At 40.9% G+C, this 23,847-nt stretch overlaps 1 protein-coding gene across 7 annotated transcripts in view; it reads left to right on the forward strand.

The window, feature by feature from the left end:
* ESRRG (estrogen-related receptor gamma) overlaps positions 1 to 23,847 on the forward strand; it is a 396,968-nt gene that overhangs the window by 13,362 nt on the left and 359,759 nt on the right. Inside the window, exons 1-2 of one of the 7 annotated variants that reach the window (XM_014950744.1) lie at positions 20,085 to 20,114; positions 20,354 to 20,388. The exons of 4 other annotated variants lie outside the window; for them this stretch is intronic. The gene's annotated coding sequence lies outside the window, so the exon portion shown is untranslated. Of the gene's footprint in view, positions 1 to 20,068; positions 20,115 to 20,353; positions 20,389 to 23,847 lie in introns of those variants that run through there. 2 more of the 7 variants (XM_014950738.1, XM_014950747.1) reach the window with 2 other exon arrangements.

Here is a 23,847-nt window from a genome sequence, read left to right on the forward strand (position 1 = left end):
TTTATGCATTTTATGCATAAAGTGCATCATCATTTTATGCAAAGACCACTTTTGTCAATTAGACATTTTTTGTATATGAAAATATCATGTCAGCAGTCCTGTCAACTAAATGCAAGTGGTGTAAGCACAGGCACCTTTAAAAAAAAGGAAAAAAAAAAAAAACCCAACAAGCAAGCAGTCTTGCTCTGGAGGTACCAGGTGTAGGGAATGTAGAGTAAAACTGGTACTCAGGTTTGCTCAGGCTTTGCTTCATGGTTGAGACAGCCAGCGGCACTGCAGGTAAGTGAGAAATAAGTTTGTACCTTTTGTCATGTGGACTCCTGGCTATTGGGAACTGCACTGAAACGACTTAATTTCATGGAGCATGGCAAACTAGTTGGTCAGTGAATGATAGTGTGTTGTTCTTTGAATTATTAACTCTATGTAAGCATTACAGTGTTTTGTAAATGTCTGTTCTTTTCTAGTTCTACCTCTTAGCTGGTGTGGGTAAGTGAAGTTTTTTTTTTTGAGGGCTTCTGTAGTCATTTTTTCTTTTGAACATTTTCAAATGTACTTTATATGGGCCGTTGAAGACCCATGATTTATGCGTTATGTTCTCCAGGTCAGCAAAACTGTCATGGGGTCCAAAGACAGGACTGTGATCTGTATCAGCTGCATTAACTTTCCATTAACTTTCAGTGACTAGAAAGCAACTTTGATTATTCTGCATTATTCCTTTGTACAAAATAAGGTCGTTCTCTTGTATTTTAGTTTTAACAGAACCAGACTGTCACTGACCATCAGCTTTTGCATGCATAGACTCTCTCCTTCCTGGCAAGGCTTTAGGCCCAGATCCACAAAAGGATTAGGTGCCTTAGGTGGGACTTAAGTGGGATTTAGGCATTGAAAGCCCAAACCGAGATCCTCAATATCCCTACTGAACTGCCACCTAACCTTAGAAGTTGCCTAACCTGTGTGAGTGCTTACGTTTTCAATATCCAGCTTTCCCAGGTGGCCAAAGATCTGCTTTGGATGTTCTCAAGCACTTCCATCCTGACAAGGTTGAGCCTCTCCGCTCCCATCTTTCACCCAATATCCCTACAGACTTCAGAAGGCATGAGCTCCTCTTGCAAAATGGTGGCTCTCTGTGTGTGGTGTATCTCACTTTCTCCAGCTTGTCCTTGAAGGAAAGGACCCTCCACTAGGTTCAGGAACAGCCTGGGAGCCTTGAAAAAGATATCAAAACTAAGAAATTTTTAGTATCGCTGCTTAAACACGTACGTCCCAGAGAAGAGGTGGGACTGCAGATGTGTGTGACCTTTGTTGTCTCCTACTAGCAGTCTTGGACTGTTCTCTGCTCGGCAATGGCCACTCATGACTTTGCTGGCACTGTTCAAGACAATCGCACAGGCACAGCACCTGAAAGTTGGGTACTGGGATGCAAAATTGTTATTGGTCCTAAAGGTTTTCTTGGAGAATCCAGACCCTGGTGTTTTGTAGCAGCAGTTTTAGGGGAAAGCACTTTAGGGGAAAGAAGTCCTTTCTGCAAGAAGTCACTTGGGGTTTCACCTGACTCTGTAATACATGGTGGATGTTTTGGTTTTTGGAAGCCAGGGTTACTGGGGTGTTCTGTGTGCACACCCAGAAATAAGAGTCACTTTTTTGAGGCTTCAGTCTCAAGAATTTCTGGAGCTGTGGCTGGATTGATAGCTGTCTTGCTCTGCAGAGGCCAAAGCAAATAAAGTCTTGTTAGTAGCTGAGTAAGTGGTCCTGTGCCATCACTTATTTCTCAGCTGTACTCGTGACATTTTGTGTGTTCTCAGCCATGTCTGTTGTTTGTTTAAATCCTGCTCAGTTCCTTGATTTATCAGTTTCCTGTAGACTTTTGTTCGAGTGGTCCCAAATGCTATGCTATTTCAAATAGATGCATCCTTATCAGCAAATAGTCTTTCATCAATAACGTTAACTCTTTCATGTAACTCTGCATACATTCACATTGACCTTCTTTTTTTTTTAAAATATTGGATTTTTTTTTGAGGGCGCAGTATTTAGGAAATCTGTTAGAATTTTCCTGAATCATTCCATCTTCTTATGCTGAAGTTGTACAGGCATTTGCCTTTACCTTTTCTCCACATTAACAGATAAGAGAATTTTTCTTCCCCCTCACCCCCCTCCTCTTCCTGAAGGAGAGAACTTTTTCTCCAGGAATTCCTAGTTTTCTAATTCATCAAAGATATCTGGACTGCATGTAAATATTATTTATTGCTGCTTTTGATTTATGTACGTGTGTGCAATCCTGAAAACAACAATACAGAATGCAAAACATATTTGTACAGCGGTATAGCCTAGAAAGCAGAGAAGTACCAAAACCTATATACTCTTTGAAAATTTAGAAACTGCAATCATAAAAAGTCTATATATAGTGAATAAACTTAACATGTAATAACAAGTGCTATGTGTGTTCCTTACAAAGCCCAATTGTGTTTATATTGAGGTAGCTAAAATTTGTAGGACTGTCTATGATAACGACATCTTAATAGCTAAGAATATTATTCATGTGTTTTTAAAACTGACACAGGGAGATCTGTTATTTTAATGGAGAATATGTTATAAATGAACTTGGAACTTTCAATCCACTAACCTTTTGCTTTCAAAATAGTATGCTTGAATTATTATACATTTATTTTGGTATTTTGATACATACAACCATCGGCTTCTAAGCACGCTTTCATAATTTCATTTGTACTTTTGAATTATTTGTCACATACGCTCACTGTGGTGTTTGAAGGACAGTTTCATAAAATTTGTTAGGGGTAGTCTTGTGAGTGTTCCTGTCTTGTTGTTTTACCTCTTTATTGCAGAAGATCTCCTCCTGGACCTTCACAAGGACACTAATGTTACACAGTGTGAGAAAACTGAGCACAAATTAGTTATAGCGCAGTAAAGTGATGTAAAGAAGTGCATTGTTGGCCAGTTGCAGGAGGGAGCTGGTACTGTGAGTGTTAAATCATCATACATAATGAACGTATGACTATTGTATGGAACCAATTTTAGGTATAGGAAGTTCAGCAAATATTGTGCCTTGGTGGTTGCCAGATCACTTGCATGCTTGCTAAATCCTATATAGAGCGCTTCCGTTTGCTGGGTTACTCATTGAGCTTTTAATAGCCAACTTAATTTTAGTTAAGGTTTAGTTTAGTAACTCTTGCAATTAGTGGAAAATCTTGCCAGCCTTCGTCTGGTAAACCCTATTACATACGGTATGCACACACACGGTACGCGCGGAGGTAAAAGGTAACAGATCGATTCGGACGGATCGCATCATGACTGGCTTTTAAGGAAAAATTACAGAACCTTTTAATTATTGGGGGTAACCTTGCAGAAAATTGAATCTTGAGTTTGCAGGTAGGAGGAGGTTTGGTCTCCCTTGCTCGCCATCGCTTCCCAGTGCCAGCAGCAGCTCCACGCACTGGGCTAGGGACATGAGCCTTCGTACAAGTGAGAGGTTTTGGTTTTGGGGCAACCTTCTGAGCCTCATTCTGCTTATTTGCTTTGTCCCTCTGAAAGCAGCTGAGGTACAGGAGGTAAGTCTGCTGCTTGACTATTAAAGGCATTTTTATAGGTTGTTTTATGGGTACAGGTGAAGGAGTATAGGTGAGATTTTTTTGCCCTCATATAATAGGGCTTCATAGACAGAAGATAGGACTTCAGCCAGTCCGATAGCATCCTGTGGAGTGAAACACTGGGGACAATAACTGCAACTAAGGATTAACATGGACATAAAGGCAAAGGTACAGCAACCAAATGCAGCAAGAGGGTGTTTTTTCTTTTTTTTTTGCTGAGAGAATAGGTTAAAATGTATGTGTCTGGCTGGCATTGCTGGAAAGTGAAGGCCTGTAAGTTCCCACAGGATGGACACTCCAGGGACAGTTAGAGCAGTGACTTGCCCCGCAGCGGTGCTCATGTCTAAACTAGGGTTTCTCAGATCCATAAATACCCAAAATTCAGGTGTCTCTGACAAAATAAGTAGAAATTCTATAGTAGAGGAGGCACAAGGGCATATGCCGTCTTTATCATAGTTCTGTCCCTTGCTCAGAAGGAAATGCTGGTTACTTCTGTGTGGGGTGAAATTCAGGAGTGCATGTGCCAATCCAGTCCATTCAGCTACAAGTCACGGGTTAGAAATACGCTGATTTAAGTAAAGGTAATAATATTTTTTTTGCCTTAGAAACCTAATGTAGAAAAGTTGAGACTGTCACTAGGCCCCTAGTTATCTGGGTGAAGAATGGGCAGCAGAGAACTCTGATTTATAGGAGGATGTAGGTAAGTGAGGATCTTTGCATATGAAATCATTCTCCATTTGTACGGAAAAGCATACAGGATAAAGTCTTGGCTTCGCTGAGATCAGTGGGAATCAGTCTGTCTATCGTTGTAGATTCTTTATACTCCTGTGGTGCTCTTCTCACTGGTGATAGAAACCCCAGTACAGACCTCAGCAGAATCCTCACTGCCATGGTAGGTTTGATCTTTACAGGAAAGGTATCACTGCTAGTAATATTACAGGATAAAAAAAATACTGCTGAAGACAGGGGTATTAAAGCTTTCTACTTTATATTTTGACCCTGTTATTTGGAGTGATACCAGCACAGAAATTGAAATATCTGTGGGGCTTTTTGCAAAGCAGGGCAAGAATATTTTTTTTTCCCCCCAGTTTTTTCAATTATAGGAAACTGTGGATCAAGATTTTGGATGCTAACTGTAAGAGGCCTCAAAAAAGCAAAAATAGTAATACCTACCTTGTAGGAATATTTGTTTGTTTTTAAAGTATGCAAACTCCTTGGCAGAAAGAAGCCATAAGAAATTCCAGGCAGTTATTCCTCTGTGACAGAAGTCTGTATTTAGGCTTCTGTTAGTCTCTTTTATTTATAACAAAACCTCTGAATATCATTTCCAAGACGTTCAGCTATCAGAAATGATGTGATAATGAGGACGGAGGATAGGTCACGAGTCTGCAAATACGTGTGAGGAGATGGTGAGCTTAACCTACCAGGTGAAGGAAAGGTTAGTAAAGCAACTGCATGAACACTTCAAAGCATGCACCTAGTTTGCTGCACTAACTTAATTATCCCTGCTATAGATATGTTTGACAAACATATCTATAGCCCAGATACTGTTACTTCGCAGTGCGAAATAGCAGAAGGCTTCTGTTTGGTTGCCAGTTGACCAAATCCTTCCTTCTATTTCCTTGCATTACTCTTTTCAAGGACTTTCCCTGCCTCTTGGCTCATTTGATGAAGAGAAACTCACCCCTTTCTTTTTAATGGTGGAAAATATTGTGAGATGGGGAATGATGGAGCCTAATGGGATAGATGTAAAATGATTTTTAAGCAAGCCTGATGAGGATTTAATCCTATTTTAATCAAATGCTGCCTGAGCCAACCAAAAATAAGGTGGTTTTTTTTTATCACTCAAGCTAAATCGACCATATTCTGGTGTCAGCACTATTTCTCAGCAAGCATCTTGCATTCTCCATGCAATACTACAGGGTGTTTCTGAGCATCCTAGTGTTGTTGACTTTCTCCACAAACAGTGTGATCTGAAATGTAAAGAAGCAGGATTGCCCCAGCACTCCCCGTCGCAGAGAAACGCAAGCCAGTGCCCTGTTCTTTGACACTAAAACATGGCCTGCTGCTGGCAAGCTGTGGACTTAAATAGGCAAAGACCGTGGGGAACTTTTCAGCTTTTTAGTCTTTTCTGCTTCTGTAAAGTCTGTTACGCAGAGAGGCACGGATTTTTAAACGTGGTCATTTTTAATTCCCGTCCCTGGAGTCTGGCTGGCAGATGAGGAGTGCGGAGGATGGGAGTGGGCTGAACAGACAAGCTGAAAATGCAGGATGTGTACATACATCAAAATGGAGCAAAACAAAAATAAACAGACTTAGGTGAACACAGAGGGGATCTGTTTTAGGGCCACTTTTAACTCCTGTTTTAGATGGCCTGTGGTGAAAATCATTAGCTTAAAAAGATGCTATTTATGTCTCCTTTGAACTGCCTATACACAAACTCAGTCATTAGCCAGCACTCCTAACTGAAGAGAATGGAGATAAAATTTTGGTAGATTTTTTTCCTTTTTATTCTGGATCTGAACAATACTATTTTCATTGCAAACCTTAAAAAAAAATATCACTTTGATGTGCTCTTTTTCGTACAGTTTATATTAGCTACTGCCCTTGTTCAGAAGCCAGTAAGCATTGATGTATGCTAAATGTAATATGTTCAACAAAGACTTAAAAATCAGAAATGTGGCTCCATACGTGTAAATCTGGAATTTATCTGATGTCTTTTGAGGTGTTACTGTAGATTCCCACTTTTGTAGCAAGGATCAAAACTTGTTTGTTGACGGAGTAGTTTTCTGATTTGAGAATACAGGTGAACTGATTTTGACAGGTCACACTGAACTTTCCAAATTTTTATTTGTTCCGTGTTGGCCGTTTGAACTTTGTTACGAAACCCTACTTCTGTGATAGTTTCTGAAAGCTTGTCTCTTTTGGAGGAAAGTATTGACTTTTTCCTATTTCTAACAAACTCTTCATGGTTTTCACTTTGTTCCTTCTATGATGATAATTTTTATTTTGTCTTAATGATTGGTAAGCCTATTTTTTCCTGTATACACAAAAGAGAACAGAAGTTTTGAAAGCGGCATTTATAGTTTGATTATTGTCTGCTTTCCTACTGTAACTGAAAGGAGGATTGCTTCTTACATGAAGTTTTTCTTATGCGTGTAGGAGTAGTTAGAGTACAGGTACATTGTGAGCTCTTACTTTTAAACACAAGAGTGTTTGAAACAAGGTTTTAAAAGCATTCAGTGTATAGAAAATTAAGGAAAAATGATGCCTTTGATGCACATATGTGTCTTTCCATGTCAACTGTAAAAGAAGCATGCTCATACCTGGAGGTAGTGATATAGTCTAATGGAAAGAGCAAATGCCTGGGAGTCAGGAGCAGTGGGCTGCATCCTGGCTCTTCCCCAGTCTGTGCACACCTTTGTAAAATATTTTGAGATTTCTGGATGAAAACCATTATAAAAGAGCTAAGTGTTTTTTAAGTCTGCTTAGTTTTACAGTAGGCTTTAGTCCACATTATTTTCTGGTTTGTGTGTTATATGAATAGAGTGCGAAGCTGCTAAGAGAGCCTGTTGTTCTTGTACTCTGGCTCTTGGCCTCTTTTTTCTGGCTTAATCACCTGTTATTGGGTGGTAAAGCATACAGCAGCTACTTCTGCAATAAGGAGGTGAATAAATAGCAAATGTGTTGAACCCTGAACAATAATGAGTTTTTTTTGATGCCTCTGGAAGAACACTAAACCTCTCAGTGTGTTAATGTGGGGAGATGACAGGTACCCACTCTCCTGTGATTGTCCATGTAGTTGGTACTTTTTTGGTGTCCTGCAACGTGGTCCCTATTCTGTTCTGCTAAAAGGCCACTCTGTCCTCTCTAAATAGTGACAGGAGATTAATGGGTAATTTCAGAGCTCCATCCATGACAGATCTCTATTTATGGCTTTATTAGGATATGTGCCACTTAAAAACATAATCTCTAGGCAGGACTTCCAAATGGCCACCATCACAGAAGGATCTTTCCTGCTGTGCAATGTAATGGCTGCAGCAGATCCCTCCTCTCTGCTGGAGCATGCGCAGAAGAACTGTATAGCATTTCAAACAGCACATGCTGCCCAAACAGTTGTTTTGGCTTCTCCTCTGGGATGAGGGCAGCAGGCTTGATTTCTCCATATCAATATGAAGTAGCTCACTTAGTACGAGAAGCATGACATATAGATGGAGAACCTTACTCTAAAACAATGTCTGTAACTGCAAATGAATATTTCTAAAAATGGATTGCTAGTATGGACAAATCTGTGTTTATTTTGTGAAAGGAAGCCTGAGCCAAAAATAGATGGATGTTGGGAAGAGCAGTTTGGGGGATTGTCACTCTATGCCTGCCCCATGACCTTCACTAAGCATCTGCTGTTTGCCACTGTCCTGAACAAGCCAGTAAGCCCAAGTGGCCCTTTGGTTTCACCTGCTGTGGCCGTTCTTCTCGATACAGCAGAACATAGATGACCGTGAGTATCCATGTGGGTAGCTGAGTGGACATTCACTGTGAATATATAGCAGGGGGGACATTAACTGCATCTCTTCATAATCCCTTTTCTGACAGTTTCTCTTAGTTGTTTGTTTTTTTTTCTGGCAGTGTATGAAAATGCTGCCATACTTTGTGCTTGAGAATCAAGCAAATTCAATAAGCTTGTTTCTCTCTTGTTGCTCTTTGGGTGTCTTCTGTAGCAAGAATTTGGAACTCCCTCAGTTCTAGCCCAGCATTTTTAATTCAGTGTGTATGGTCACCAGAATGCCATGGAGTTTATTATTATTATTATTATTTTGTTTAATTTACTTCTTGGCTAGTCCACAGCTGTAAAAATAAGGCCAGGCTGTGACAGAAAGAGATGACCTAAAACTGATGTTAAATAGTCTCCTATCCCAACAGAAATGGAGAATGGACCCTTGCAGTTTTGGCGTCTTGCAGAGGCAGGATGACACTGCCCTTTGGTGTGGAACGTGAATGGCAGAATGGGATGTTTTCCCATGATATGGTGATTTCTGCTCATTTTTAAGGGACTGTGCCACCTCTGAAGCCTAGGAGCTTCTCCAAAATATTATTTAGCTAATTTGGAAACATACTCATCTCCAAAATATCCTTGTCTAGAGTTTCTGCAAAGTCTATAGAGGCTGGATGCATGATGGATTCTTTTATCAAGCACCTACCTTCTTTACCTAGCTTAGTTATGCAGCAAGGTTGTTCTTACAGTACTAAGAAGCGAGCAATATATTCCATATGCCACCAAGCTTTGTAAAGAATCCTGCTGATGACAATTTCACAGCTCCTGAGAAATAGGCCAGGCCTTCCCTAGAAAGTGACAGTGAGGAAAAGAGTATCTGTTCCATTGGGACTGGCCGCATGTGCTCCCCAACTTCCTCCCTCTTGAAGGAAATGCTAGCGCTTCCAAACTATGTAACAACACGTGGTGGCAGAAACCAATTTCCACTGCAAAGCCATTTGGTCCAGAAGTATCAAAAAAATGTTTGGGAATTGTGAAAATGAGTTCTTGGCAGCAGGGCTACCAGCTACTACTACAAACGAGACATGAAGCAACCACTTAAGAAACCCAAGAGCCTGCTTGGTCCTGAAAGAAATGGCTTTGGTCAAACATTTTAGAAATTAAAACATTAACATATGCAGGGTCTGGACTTCAGAAGTGTTCTCTGTATTATGGGTGTTATAAGAATTAGGTTCTTAATTTCTGGACACCAATTGCTTGACCAACTACCAAGAAAGCAGCCTTCAAAATATGCAGAATGACCTCCAGCTGAGACAAGCTTAATATAGCTCCTACTGGCCTAGTCAGGTGGAACCTTCCCTTTTGGCTCAGCCGATTTGCTGCCCACAGACCATGAACGTCCCAGGGCTCTGGTAACACACAGGGACGCAAAATTAATGCCGAAGCAGCCCAGGCCACCCTGCTGATGGGTTACGTCTACTAAGTTGTGTGTGCCCATGAGTTGCTGGACACAGCAGGTTCCTTTGGCGATTTCTGTAGCTGACCAAATGTCCCTCTTTGGAGAGCACTTGAGAAATATCATGCGTTTCTTTCTATAAGTGCACCGTAGATGTCTCTCTGTGCCATAACTCTCTGAAATAAACAGAAATGTGTCTTTCCCTCCAGCATTTCCGTTGCAAGTCTTAGCTGCTCATACAGCCCCGTACGCTGAAAACGATTTGAGAGGACTTGCCATGGATGTGGGACGTAAATGATACTTGCCGAGCCATCTTCTTTTAACTATTCTGTTAGAAACGTATACCAAATTATATGGTAATGTCATGTCACCAGAAACATAGAGCAGATGGAAGTATCTTTCCACACATTGACTCATGTTACTCTGATGAAAGGAATTTGTTTCTCTCCTTCTGTCAAGTCTGCTAGCCTCTGGCAAAGGAAGCAACCCTCAGCGAGGAGAACTTTACCAGTAATGCTCAAGTGACCATCTGATTTAAATATACTATCATTGGCCGATATAGTTAGCCTGCACCAACAACTGTTTGTAGCAGCCAGACCTATTTGTTATGCTTGTGTAAGGTAACTTAAACCAAGTGTGTTGTTCCAGGTTGAGGAGACCCTAAGGAATTCACCCTTGAGTAAAGAGATATTCAGCTTTTATAAGGAAACCTTCAAAGCCCCAGTATTGGGCCCTTTGGAGACTAATCCTAGTAAAGTGAGTGCCAGGTCTCTGACCTATACGTTTATATTAGGAAAGTGACACCCTCCACAACACAGGTTTTAAGTGCTGTGCATTAGCAAACAAAAATACGGTTTGCAAAACGCCAGTGAAATCCTGATAAATAAAATAACTATAGAAGTACCACGAGCAACTGAAAAGCAGATTACCTCCATATTTCTGTTTGTTGTGAGCGGTATTTGCGGTGATAAGAGTGCAGTTCTCAGGTTGAAAACACGTGAAACCGGAGTCAAAAGGGAGTCAGTGTAATCATTAACTGACTCACCTTCTGGATGTGACAAGTAATGAACCAGTCTAAACTTGCCTGGAGCTTTCTTTGGGACAATACCCACAGGGGAAACCCTCTTATGCTCAAGTGAAGCGTTATCAAATGGGCCCTCTATTTTCCCCAAATGCCAGCTTTTTTCTGTCTTGTCTCTAACCACCTGAGGCCATATAACTGCTGATCTCAGCATCCTAGCCAACATTTGCATCTCAGGGCTTAAGTACAGGATAGTAAAATCCCAAACACAGCCTTTTTTTTACAAAAATTCAGTATGCTTTCTGTTTGTTTCTTTTTTTTTTCCCCTTACTAGCCTGTTCTCACAACCGGGGAAGCATTTTATCTGCCCGCCCTGGGATTTTCACATTCGCAAACCTCTTTAACCAACATTTGGCTCTTTCCACTTTCTTACTTTGATTTGGATGACTGCCTGAAGCACCTGCTAATGGCCTGAAGCGTTCAAGCCGAAATTCGCAGTTTGTGTCCCGCACACGTTCAGACAGTTTGCTACCTGCCTTCTGGAGCACCTGCTACATCGTTTGGGCTTCAGAGCCTGCTCCCTACCCACTGGCAGCAGCCCTCCTCGCAGTGCCGGCTCTCCTCAGCTTTGTCCTCTCTCCCCTGCTCTCCATAGCCCCTGCTTCGGCTTTGCCTTTGGCCTTCAAGGTAACATCGTTGTTGTCCTGCTCGTTCTAAGGCTTGGGTGAAGGATGGGGTTTCCCCTGGTACATGGGAACGAAGGGGATGCAAAGGTAATTTGGAATGACCAATCGTGGTCATTCCAAAACCTTCGCCACGATGACGTTCCCGAGCAGAGTTTTTTAATTTTTTAAAGAACATTTTTTAAGGAACATTTGCCCCCTGCTGACTGCAGGGGGGTCGGACTAGATGACCTTGAAGGTCCCTTCCGACCCAGATGATTCAATGATTCGATGATTCTATGATTATAGAGAAATTGTGTAGTGGGGCAGCTTGATGAAATCAGCTTGTAGATTAGTGGTGGTCAGAAGCCGAAAGGCAATTCAGGAAAGCGGGAAATTCAGGAAAGTTCAGGAACTGTAGGAAACAGCATTTTACAGAGAAGGACCAAAAGGAATGTGAGAGGCCTGAGGAATGCTCCTCCCTTTCTCCTGCTGCCTTTTGAGGATCTTTAGTACCCTTTTCCACGAGATTGCTCCTGATGCCTAAACATAGGGAAGGCTGTTAGAATTCACTGTATAGGCTGCATCTCACGAGGAAACCCACCTCCTTGGCAAGGGGCAGTCCTAATGGAGGATTTCAGAGGTAACAACTTCCAGCAGGGAATTTTCTTTCCATTCTGCCTTGGGAAGAATTAGCTTTTCCCAGAGGCTTGGTCTGCACCAACAGTATCATTTACGTGGACCTTCCCTTTCCAAAAAGGCGTGTATTTTCTCTGTTAGAATACAGAAGAAGCCCAAGGATTGGCTTCCTGCCTGGGTATTTACGCCTACGTTACCTGCCAGGCCTTTTACGGGCAGGATCATCCTCTTCCCCAAGGACCTATATTCCTTAATACAGCCACACCGTGCCCTCCACCCACCTTCCACGTTAGTGCCGGGGGGGTGTCCCCCCAGGAACTTGAGCATCTCCCTGCGTGCCTGGGCTGCAAACTGAGGCTTATCTGCATCAGCGACATCTGCTCCTGCAGAACTGGGCAGGGCAAGGGCTGATTTTTCCCTCCTCGCTTTCCTTTGGTTGCCTCAAAATAACCCTAATTAATTTTGTGGAGAGTTTAGTGTGCTCCCATGATGGGATTGCTCTTTGTGCGGATCTCTTGCATGCTATATTTAGGTATGGTTTTTGGAACACCATGTGACCCGAATCAGATAACTTCTGAACTACTAATCATGTCTTTGACACTGACTCCCTCCATGGCTTTGGGGCATTTTACGGTTGTTTTCTTACGTACGGAATGAAAACAGATATACTCATCTGCCTTGTAAAACCTGCTGCCAGGGTTAACAAATATTTAAGACATCAATTTAAGCTGAATTGCATTTTAGTATTTCTACTGTAGTCATAGTTATATTGTTTCTTAGATGTTTAACTTCAGAAAATGATTCTTTACCATCTTCGTTTTTCTTAATGGGTGGCCCTGTTTCATCATTTTAAAAGAAAGAAACAAGTATCTTCTGTGTTTGTAGATGAAAATAGGGCAGAGAGAAAAAAACCTAAATGCCCTCATTTCCTGCCCCACATGAATTTTCTTCCTTTGTTTACTCACTAGTCATTCCATGTAGATGAGAAGCCCAGAAGGTTGACCTGAGCTATTTCCCCTCACGTAAGCTATGTACCTTTTCTTAACGGGGGAAGTTAGTTATCTGTTTGGTTTTTTTCCCGATTCTTCAAGTTATGCAGCCTGACTTGTATCCTGTCGAGGCTTCTCAGGCCCTGGAGGACGCCAAGCTCCTTTTGGCACTGCATCCAGCATGGCTTGGGTTTGGAGCCTGTCATCCATTTCAAGGCATCATCTCTTTGTTGCTCATGTCCGTAATTGTTGCTTTCTGTGTCTTGGCTATTTCTGCAGCAAGCTGTGGTACTGGTATTTCTTTCGGCTTCCCCTTTTTTTTTTTTGCCCTGACCCCTTAAGGCCTTTTGATAGGCATTTTTGGCCTTCAGTAGTTGGAAAGGAACTTGGTTTGACCAGGTAGTGAGTCAGGTAAAGAATAGGAGAAATTATGAGAATACTTCTCATCCTTTAGGAAGTAGTGGACAGAAAGGAAGAGAATCCTTTCTTATTGGAAGGCAAATTTATTAAGTCTAATTATAAATAGTAGCTTTTTAACTTCTTTTTTCCATTTTTTAAATTCCCTCAGAATTAAATACTTTGCCCAAGTGCTTATTCTTTCCCTCCTACAGTAGCAGTAAAAACCAAAATAATACGTACAACAAAAATCAGCTTTGGGAAAAAGGCAGATAATGAAATATCTGCCAAAGACTCTGCGATATGTGTCTGTCAGAGAAAAAAACATTCTTATATTTGAATCTCTGAAATGTAACTGTACCAGACTAGTTGGGGAAAATTTGTTTGAAGATGTATTACGTTCCACGATCAAATGGAAAAAATGGCACCTGTCATCATATTTAGAAAACAGCTGGGTAACATGGCCAAGTGCCATAGTCTCTTTTCACATGGCCTTTATGCTGAAACCATCCAAGCTCCATTCTCAGCAACTGGAGAAACCCTGTGCCTTTAAATGGTTACAGAAACATCTACTTAGGGGCCAGCTCTTATTGCAGCAAAGCCTGCTTCTGATGCTTCTAATTAGCAGTTAATGGATTATACTTTACTTTTATAACCAACCCAGCAGGCACTCTTCTATAGTATTTTTCAGCTATTTTTGGTAGAAGATATGTGCAATTGCGCTACTCTTCGTGCTTTCATATTGAGCATGCAGAAAATATTAGAAATAAATCGCTATCTGAGATTATTTTAGCACTCAAATGCTTAATTTAAGTCTGATTAAGCATTTCCTAAATGTATTTTCTTTTATCTAGTATCTTAGAAAAACTGTAATGGGTTAATTGCTCTATCTGATGTAGACTTTGATGCCAAGTCTCCTAAATACATACATATTGTTAGTTAAAATATTTATATACCCAGTGAAAAGCCTGTTTTTTTTAAAATTTGCAAACACAGCTCCAATATGTATTCATTAGGAAAAAACGAACTGTTCTAGCTGAACGAAGCACAGGTACATGCAGAAGCTTAGATGCTTCAGAAGTTAGATGGGCTTGTAGAAGCTAATGGTTTCATACTTTGAATTAAAATTGCAATCAGATTAGTAGCATTAAAGATTTGCAGTGCTATATATATGTGTGCCATATGTATGTATAGTGACAATATATGTAGTATATATGTATGAGTATGTATACAAACCTGTGCATGTGCATATATATCTCTGTTTAAGGAAGATATACATTCACATAGGTTGAAATTGTAAGGTTATACTATTTCCCACTCGGGGAATTAATTTTGGTGTCAGTTTCTAGCAGGAGACCTAGCTCAGTGAGACTGCCTTTGAACCTCCTCTCTTCACTCTGGCCACACTTCCAGTAGGACAAGGTCTAACACTGGTTAGACTGGGACAGGAGGGGGAGCTCTCACTGCACCGGCCAGGAGAGGGGAGGACCAGGTACCCAAGCCTGAAAGAGGGGGAGCAACCACCAGCTGCTGTCAGAAGCGGCTGAGATGCGCCCTCACCCTGCTCCCACTTACTGTGCTCCTTCCACCAAAGTGGAGAACTGGGTTTCTTTGGCCCTTACTCATGTCAATAACACCAAAAAAAGGGAGGGTTTGGTTGAAGTGATAAGCAATTCCAGGTTATATCCGTGGCTTATGGCAAAGGAACCCCTGGTTGCAAGGCTGATGATTTGCAAGCACGCTAGTATCCTCACCCTGATGCAGCACCCCACTTGCTGGCTACAAGGTGGGCACTAAACTGGTACAGTTGTGTTTGTTGAAGGCAGTGAGTTCCAAAATGCTGTCCAGAAAACCATATGGAAACTGCTATTATTTTTACACAGAGAATGCTAAAAAGAAAAAGGAAAAGAAGAAAAAGAAAAGAGAAGGAAGAAAAAGAAGGGATGGATAGTGATTATTATATGAACTAGCTCCCTCAGGGCGATGGGATAAAGGCAACTTACTTTTCTGTCCTGGTTTTTGAGGGTTTGGGGTTTTCCTCTGTCATATAACATCCTGGTAGAGGAGGTGGCTGGCTGTGCAGGGGCTGAGGAGCTGTCAGTCCCCTGTCCCCTCACAGAGGGATGGCTGCTGATCAGGGACAGTCCCATCCTGTTCCTGGAGCAGGTCCTCACCGTTTAATCCATTTCCTGTTCCAGCTTTTTTAGGACAGCACAGCACCGAGAGACCACCCCTTGTTTGAAGCAAGGCCGTAGTCAAGTCTCTCTGAAATTATTTCATGTTTGCTCACTTGTAATCAGACAAAACGACTCTGACATGCTCAAATGTGCTCTTATATTTCCCTTAAGAAATAAAGTGAAGGTCAAGAGATTCCAGTATTAACCTGTTTTCCCCTAAAAAGAGCCATGTCCTGTTGAGTTGGTAAAAGCTCTGCTTTCTCCTAAAGCTCTCGCAGAGGTGAAGTCCATTGTTTTGCCCGCACTATCTCATCACGGTGCATTTATAAGCACAGTTTGGTGTGTACAAGGACTGCAGGATTAGCTTCCAACCTCTGTCTGAGGTATCATTCCAAGTATGTTGCTTCTTTAAGCTACACCTCTGACCTCCAGACCAGAGTGGTGAAGGCAAGACTAAGACTCAGCCAGTTCAGTGGCTGCGTCCCAAGATCTGTACCAGCCAGAGCTCTGGGATGACTTTTGCCCTCCCTGGTTTCATCCCTTGGCAGTTTGTGCCAGGGCAGGGTAAGCCAAGGTTTGCAGTAGGTGAGGTTATCAATCAGGGAGAACTTCATCCAGAACAGTAAGGCTCCTGCCAACAGAGTTTGGTTTGAGTTGTCAGAAGGTCAGCATGAGAAGTTCCCCATAAAAGCTGAACTTTGATGTTGGCAGCCAAGTCAGATTCAGAAGTTTTGGGAGCTTTTTCTTTTTTTTTCTTCTTCTTAATTATATGAAATGGAGGAGACCTGTGAATAGGGTACTTTTAGTTTGCACGTTCAAGTATACAGTATCATGACAGCAAATTAAAATACTTATCAAATCCTTTTTTTTTTTTTTTTAATGAAATGTACTCTAACTCCTAGTGGAAAGTTTGATGAAGTATGCTGCTCTGCACAGAGATTCTGCTCTTGGAACTAAATTAAACATCACTGGTTGCTCTCATTTAGATGAACCCTTTTGGAAGTTCTTTTTTTAAAGCTAGCGGATTGGACTTCTAATTTTAACTCTTAGAGTTTATAATTAGAAGCATTTCCAAACTTGTTTACAAACACCTGCACTTGACAGCCTATGTCTGCAATTTTAGAAGGACTCACTTGTCACTTCCAGTGGGGGTTGAGAGGGCATCTGAGTTCTTTGTATTTGTACAGTTAGTTTCAGGATACTGGAACAAAAGTGCATTTTGGAAATAAGGTTATAAACGTGATGTTTTGAGAGGGGGTTGCAAACACCTAATCAGCAAATAGGTCTTACTGACTAGTTGTGGAATATTTCAAAGTCAGGATTGTTGGTTAGTGGTCATTTGGAACAAGACTCAAACTGGCACCCAAAGGAGACATTCCAGCAACTAAATTTAGCAGTTTGGTCTCTATATTGGAGAAGATGGTTTACAGGTTTTCTGTATTTATCTCTTCTTTAAACATACTACTATCTTGCCGGCTGTCCTTCAGAAGTTATTTAGAAAGAGTTTAAAATGGCTTTGGAATAAATCCGTGAGTTGTTTTTTCATATGAGTTAAAAGTAAGTTGCTGAACATACAGTGAATCACCAGAGCATGGTTCCCCTCAAGCTTGGGTGGGATGTGTGTTACACAAGTCTGTATACAGCTGGTTTGCAATGGGGTGAATATCACACTATGTTACTTGTTGGTCAAGTATATAATCATGTTAGAAGCAATCAAAATACCTCATAAACATGTTTTTTTTTTTTTGGCTCCTCATTACACTCTTTACAGCTGATCTTTAGCTGCATCACCTAGGTTAACAATGTTTCTTATCAATTTCTAGTATAATAGGAAAGATTATCTTCACTAAAAATTGATGCTGCATGGGAGGGTGCCAAGAAGAACCCTCCAAATATGCTTCAAGGGTACAGCTGAACCAGCGGTAGTCAAAGCAGACTTAAGCAGTAGTGGCATAAGGTGTCCTATTGATTGCTTTATGCTCTTGTTGTTACTAATTAGTATGAAAAACTCCAGTTAATTAGACCAGCCTGTTTGGCTGTTGTGTCCTCTACTGGGAACCATGGTCAACCTTAAAGAAACTCCAATATAAGAGAGGATAAGGCGGCCACAGAGCAAAATGTTTTTTATTTTCTGCTGTTTTGTTTTCCGAAAAAGCGCAAAGCTGGAGCCAGTTGAGGAATCTGTGCTAATGTCAAAGATCGTGTCCTCAGAGGTGCTTACTCTCTATCAATTTCACTGAGAGTTGGTATAAGTGGAATTAGGCACCTAAATACCTTTGTGTGTGAATGCTCTTTGAAGTTAAGCCTGTAGTCCACAGCCTGTATCTTGTGCTTGACCCCTCAGCAGAGCACACAGCATACACTCACTGGGGGGCTCTTCCAAAGCAATTGCTTAGAAGGAAACAAACAGATTATTAAATTAAGGCTTTGGAGTACAATGTACAGGTCTGAAGAATTATTTTTTTTTTCCACCTGTAAAACAGCTGTGCCTCATAGCTGTATTTCTGAATTCCTTTAAGGCAATATTGTTTTAACAAGTATTCACTTTCTATGGCAAACAGGAATTTTATTTTTTTTTTAAATTTGCTTTTTAAACAATTAGGCTAGCCAAAGTTATGATGTTTGTTAGGTAGTCCACAGCCTAATTTCTTAGCAAGTATGACTGCAATTAATAAATTATGTTGTAACTGCATTAGGTGGTTACCATCTTTGAAAATAGCTTCAAACAGTTTACAAGCTCTGGTGTTGCCAGGGTCCCAGTTGATCAGAGTCAGAACTACTTAGTATTTTAGAAAATGCTCATGATTCAAGTATGACCACAGAAATTAGACTTAAGTGGAATTTAATACTACTTCTTGCTCAACTCGAAACTTCTCTTTTGTTGTGAATTCTGTCTGGAGATAGCACTTTCCCAACTGATGTACTGAGGGAGATGTCACTTCATGCCAGTGTTTTCAGCTTTCCTCTGTTTTTGTTTGCTTGTGTCAGCTCTATGCCCACTTTCCTAAGTGCTAATCTGTAGAAATGTTTCCAAAAGGTTAGGGGAGGCTCAAAAGCCAGAACTATGCAAGTGTAGAAAGATCCACCTATCTGGCAATGCCTCAAAAACATGCAAAAACCTCTTTGATGTCAGAACTCTCATCTGACTCTGCAGTTAGTTACAAGCTTTCTCGGATGTACATGATAAGAAAGGAAGACCTCTATGGAATATTTGTAGAGTTATCTAACCTGCATAACCCTGACCGGTTCTTTGGTTTGAATCTTTGGGTGAAGGAGAGTGTATGGTGCACGTGTGAAGTGATCTGTTCTCAGGATAATCTGCCTGGCTCCTATAGGGAAACAGCATGGGGAAAAAAAATATATCTCTTTTTATGTATTTAAAGGGATATTGTCTTCCTCAGAAAGTGGTAATTAAGATAAATGTAGGAGTCGTGGAAAGAAGGAGAAAGGGCTTCAGAGTTCTGCTTTCATTCTTCTCACAATAACTCTTCAGGTAAAATTGTTACCCCTCACAAAGGATCCTATGATACGATGGAATAGTTTCAGCCACAGCATGCATGGCATACCAGTGTGATTTAAGAATTAAATTCATATCCAAGTAGCTGGTCATATAAAGGTATATTATATACCATCATATACCATGAGAGGGGAAGCTCTGTGAGGCAATATCTGGTTGTGTTTAGAAATCAACCATGGAAATAAGGTTACTGCTTGTATATTGCCAAAGGCAGTGAATCCAGGTTCCCAATCCATGAAGTTCCAGTGTCGAATTTTCAGCTGCATCCCTAGAGCTGGAACACATTGCAAATCCCTGAGATGCAGATCCTTTCCCCATTTCTCCCATAGTACGTAGATATAAACAAATATATTAAAGTCCATAAATAGGTGTAAAACATGCATTTTCCACAGAAGTAATGAAGGTCAAGAGGACTGTAACTGTTATTATGGCCTATTGCAAATTATCTGTAGCATAAATTTTTGCAGCTTCTTGTTACTGGTGCATATGCTTTATATAAGCAACTGTTTTGTATTTCTGAAGTAATCCTGTGTCATAAAAATATGTAATTTTCCTCCTTGAAGAGAGTGTTGCATGCCAGTTGTACCCCATCTGAAGAGACCTAGAGCAAATGTGCATGAAAACGAAACTGCTTCAGGATAACCTGCCTTGGTTCAGGGGACAGTTAATGATAAATTTATTTTCGTGACCTGTCTGCCAAGTATTTGTACACTAATTAGGTCCTATTTTGAGGGCAGAGCACGTGAGCTTGTGAGAAACCCCTTGTACAGGACGGGAAGGGCAAGGGGATTTTTGTCCCTAGTGAGTGCAAAACGTAGCATCACCTAAATATGTGCATTATTTCAGAATAGTGTATCAATCCCTTGGCTCATATGGAGGCACTTCTTAAATTGGTTCACAGGAGTAGCTGTAGCCAGCTAAGGTGCTGAGGACCAGAGCAATGGGGAGGAAACTGAACTGACTCAAAGCGTAGTCATAGTTTTTAACTTTATATAATGTCTTTCGCAATGCAGCAGAACATTACCTTTGTGAGTAGTGGCAGGACCTGTTGTATAAGTAATCCAGCCATGGTGCTGGTTGGTATCTCACTTTTCACTTGAACCTCTCTGCGATGCAGGTCTTGGAGGAGTGAGTGCCTGGTGCAGTCTCAGCCTGGTTCCTTGGTAAGTCATTCAAGTTTATCTTTCTGTACAGTCACTTTCCAAAAAAAAAAAAAAGGAAATTTCTCATAGAGTGCTTTAAAAGAGAGTTGCTAATCAATTTTTCTTATTATTTTATGCCCTGTGATTTTTACACCACCCCCACCAGCTGGTTAATCATGCAAAAGCTGAACACTTCATTAGCCAGAACATGTTTGCCCATGGGCATTTCTGTAGTAAATTAGTTCTTTCTATTTATACAGGTAAGTCATGGCCAAAAGTCTTTAAGGTGCCAAAGGTAAGGGTTTGAATTAATTCTTTTTCTGAGTTTTCAAGAGAACTAGGTTTAACTTTGTGTGCTGTTGATTTGAAATTACTTTTGAATTAAGGATAGCATGGATAAAAGAGCATTCTTGAGCTGTTCTGAAATACATTGCATCTTTCTGGATCTCAAATTTGGCCATTGTAGTGCAGCTTGACTTAAAAAACAAAACCACATGTGTGCATCCATCCGTGTGTGTGTGTGTATATATACACACACAGAGTATCTATGTGTACATACAAAGACTCTGCTTGTTTGAGTGGCATGTGGCATATTGACCAGTGTTTTTCCTTTCTTACTCTGTGCCTTTTAAACTATTAATTGAAAATATGTGGTTTGTAGATGCTTTTTTCCCTCAAATCAAATTGTGCCCTCTGAAAGCCTAGTTTAGCTCGACAATGAATTTAGCTTTCAGGCTTTGGCCATTGCAATATTGTTTGAATGCCACCATTTCCTGCAATCAATGTAATTTTATATCTACTTGGAATAGAAAGTCAAGATGGTGATTGCCTTAATTTAACTCAGTGTTGTATTCATTAAGGAGCTGATCCCAAATTCCTTTCAGATCAAAGTCTGTCTTGATTTCAGTGGAACCTTTCAGCGCCCAAGGTGTGCGGTAGCCTTCTAAAATGTTGTCATTGTGACTAGTGAATAAAAACTAAATGTGTTGCTAAATTTAGGCCGTTGCTCATGTCAGCTTCCTTTTCTAAATGACGGTAAGTGCATTCCATAAATAGTATGCCTCTTATGTTGTCATATCTCTTTGGCTTGCTTTGCAGTATTTTACAGGATATTTGCAAATGAATTTTGTGTTCAGTAGGCAGGGGATGAAAATAACACTACTCGTTGGAACTCCATTAACCCACAGCTAATGAGGAACCATTTCAAGGGCTGGATGAGTGTAATTCAGATTAGCCTGCGTGCCAGGCTGCTCTGGCAGCGGGCTGGAGGGACGGAGCCCCGTTTGGCACCACGATCTTCTGTCGGTTAACTTTTCTGTGCTTCAGTTTCCCTTTTGGAAGGTAGGAGAGAAGAGTGAGTGTGTGTGTGCGTGTGTAGATAGGTGACAGTGATCTTGACCTCCACAGTCAAGTGTTTTGAGATGTAATGAAATACTCTACAAACACTATGCTTGTGCTCGCTGGTTGATAGCATTGTTGCTTGTAGAAAAGGGTACTACGTGATGACAGTAAAGGTGGTCCAGACTGGCCCTTAATTAATTTTATTTTCAAAATCTATATTAGTGACTGTCACGAGGGCACCTGGGCACTTTACATCAATAAAATAGTCAATCTAAAAAATGTGTAGACCAGAACTCGGTGTTCACTAACGAAACTCCCGTTCCCCGTGAGGACTAAAGGTCAGTCCAAGGCTGGCCAAGGCAGCGGGCCTGGCGTTTCTGCGCCGGGGCGCTTGCCAGACGCGGCTCTGGCGGAACACAACTGGCAGCGCCTTCCAGATGCCCGCCGTCCCTGCCGAGAACGTCTTGCTGCTGGCCCGCCACTTGTTAACCCCCTGTGAGTCTCAGGCTGGCTTCAGGACCCACGGAGAAGGTGGAGAAGGACGAGTACAGAGGGCAGTCCCAATTAAAAACGTGACTGGCCCAGTTGCAAGCGGCCCACTGGAGTGCAGGAGACAGGGACACGGTGGAGGTGCTCCTTCTGAAGAGCAGGCTAGGGGTCTCCTAAATGAAGAAACTTTATTGATGATAAATGTTACGTTATGCAAGCTTAGCAAATTCTCGAGGAATGTAATGCTTCCCAGTTTTTTTTCTTAACATATGTTAATATTTTATGATACCTGTGCATTAAGGGCCAGTTCCTACAGTGTTTAAGGGAGTTTGGGCTGCTAAATTGCCTTTATGGACTTAAAAAAAAACAACTACCGGTCACTACTACAGATTAGCTAAATTCCTAATCTCACTTAACAGGCTGATGATTTAATATCAACTTATTTCTGTTTTTCATGCATTAAGTGAGCATATGTAATTAAAATGTTGTAGCAAAGCTGCATTTTATTTATTTGTATTAGTACATTTGGGGCAATAATCCCACTTTAATACATACCTAGTTGTGCAAACAACACCGAAACTAGCAGTTTCCAGACACCAATGTAATTTTTTAAATGTGAAATGATAATATATTTTGATGTTCTGAAATCCATTTGAACTCAAGCTGAGCTGAAAAATCCAAGATCTGATTCAGGAGAATTCTGTCCCATCTGGCCGGTGGGTAGCAGGTGTGCAGTGTGTGTGTGTGTGTGTGTGTGTGTGTGTGTGTTTAAGGGAGGGAAGTGATTGCAGGGAGTGAAACATTTCTCTTTTCCTGTAAAACTTCAATTCCAGCTTAATGCTGTGGTCTGAGGCACTCTGCAGTTTAAGTTCTTGCATAATTACTAACATCTATTGTAGGTCTCAATTTCTAGACAACAGAATGGGAATGGTAAAGGGAAGAAGCAAGTAAGCGTACAGCATGATGGACAAATGTGGTTTCTAATTCTTAAAGTCTTGATTTGGTTTCATAGTAGACCCAAGGCTCTTTATATGGGAGAGTGCATTTTTTACAAATTCATACATCCTTGAAGACCAAATGAGAAAGGTCTCATTGTGGCTTCTGGTATCAGGCTCTTTTTGAGAGTTGTTGCATGTTCCCACAGCAACACAGAGAAGGTTTGTTTCATCTATTTATTTTTATAAAAGCAAAGAATATGTATTATGCAATTTCTATTTTCAACAAATAATAGACATGTTCTACATTTTTATATTACTGCAATTATAAATGAAGGAGGTTTTTTTAATCTTTAGAAGTATTTTAACAATCTATTGGATACTTCAAGCAACTCTGCTGGTCCCATTTTATTTGTATCCTTCAGAAACTTGTCCCTGCCATTCTTGTTTTCCTCTTTCTCCTTCCCTTTCTTCGTCTTTTGATCAGATACTGCCAGTTACCCTCTACCGGGTAGCTTTTTACTTAGGAGTTTTAAGAACCTGCTCTTCCTTGACTTTTAGCCTAAGCTATCAAGTCAGCTCCCTTTTGCGCTCCTATCAATTCTTCCAACTTTTAAATATTTCCTGTTCCTTTTATTTGCCTTCACTGTTATATGACTTTGAGCTGGAAAGTCTTTCAGCATGTGGTTTTTATGGGAGTTGGCACACAAAGCACTACTTACTTAACAAAGTAAGCAAGCAAATAGTCATCCTTCTTTTCCAGTTTTTAACTTTACACTACTACAGTAGATGACACTTTGCTACTGTATTTCACAGGGTTTTTTCATGGTGAGTTGACTTAATTTCTAGTGCAGAGTGGTGTTGGTGCGGTGTGGCCAAGGGAAGTCCATCTGGTTTGACAGACAAAACATAAGTGTTTCTCTGGACATCCCTGTGAAGATCTCCCTTTTCTTTGTTTGCTTTCTGAAGTTAAATGGAAGAGGTCACCC

This window comes from Calidris pugnax, unplaced genomic scaffold (assembly GCF_001431845.1).
Source record: "Calidris pugnax isolate Ruff unplaced genomic scaffold, ASM143184v1 scaffold24, whole genome shotgun sequence".
NCBI classification, from domain to species: Eukaryota; Metazoa; Chordata; class Aves; order Charadriiformes; family Scolopacidae; genus Calidris; species Calidris pugnax.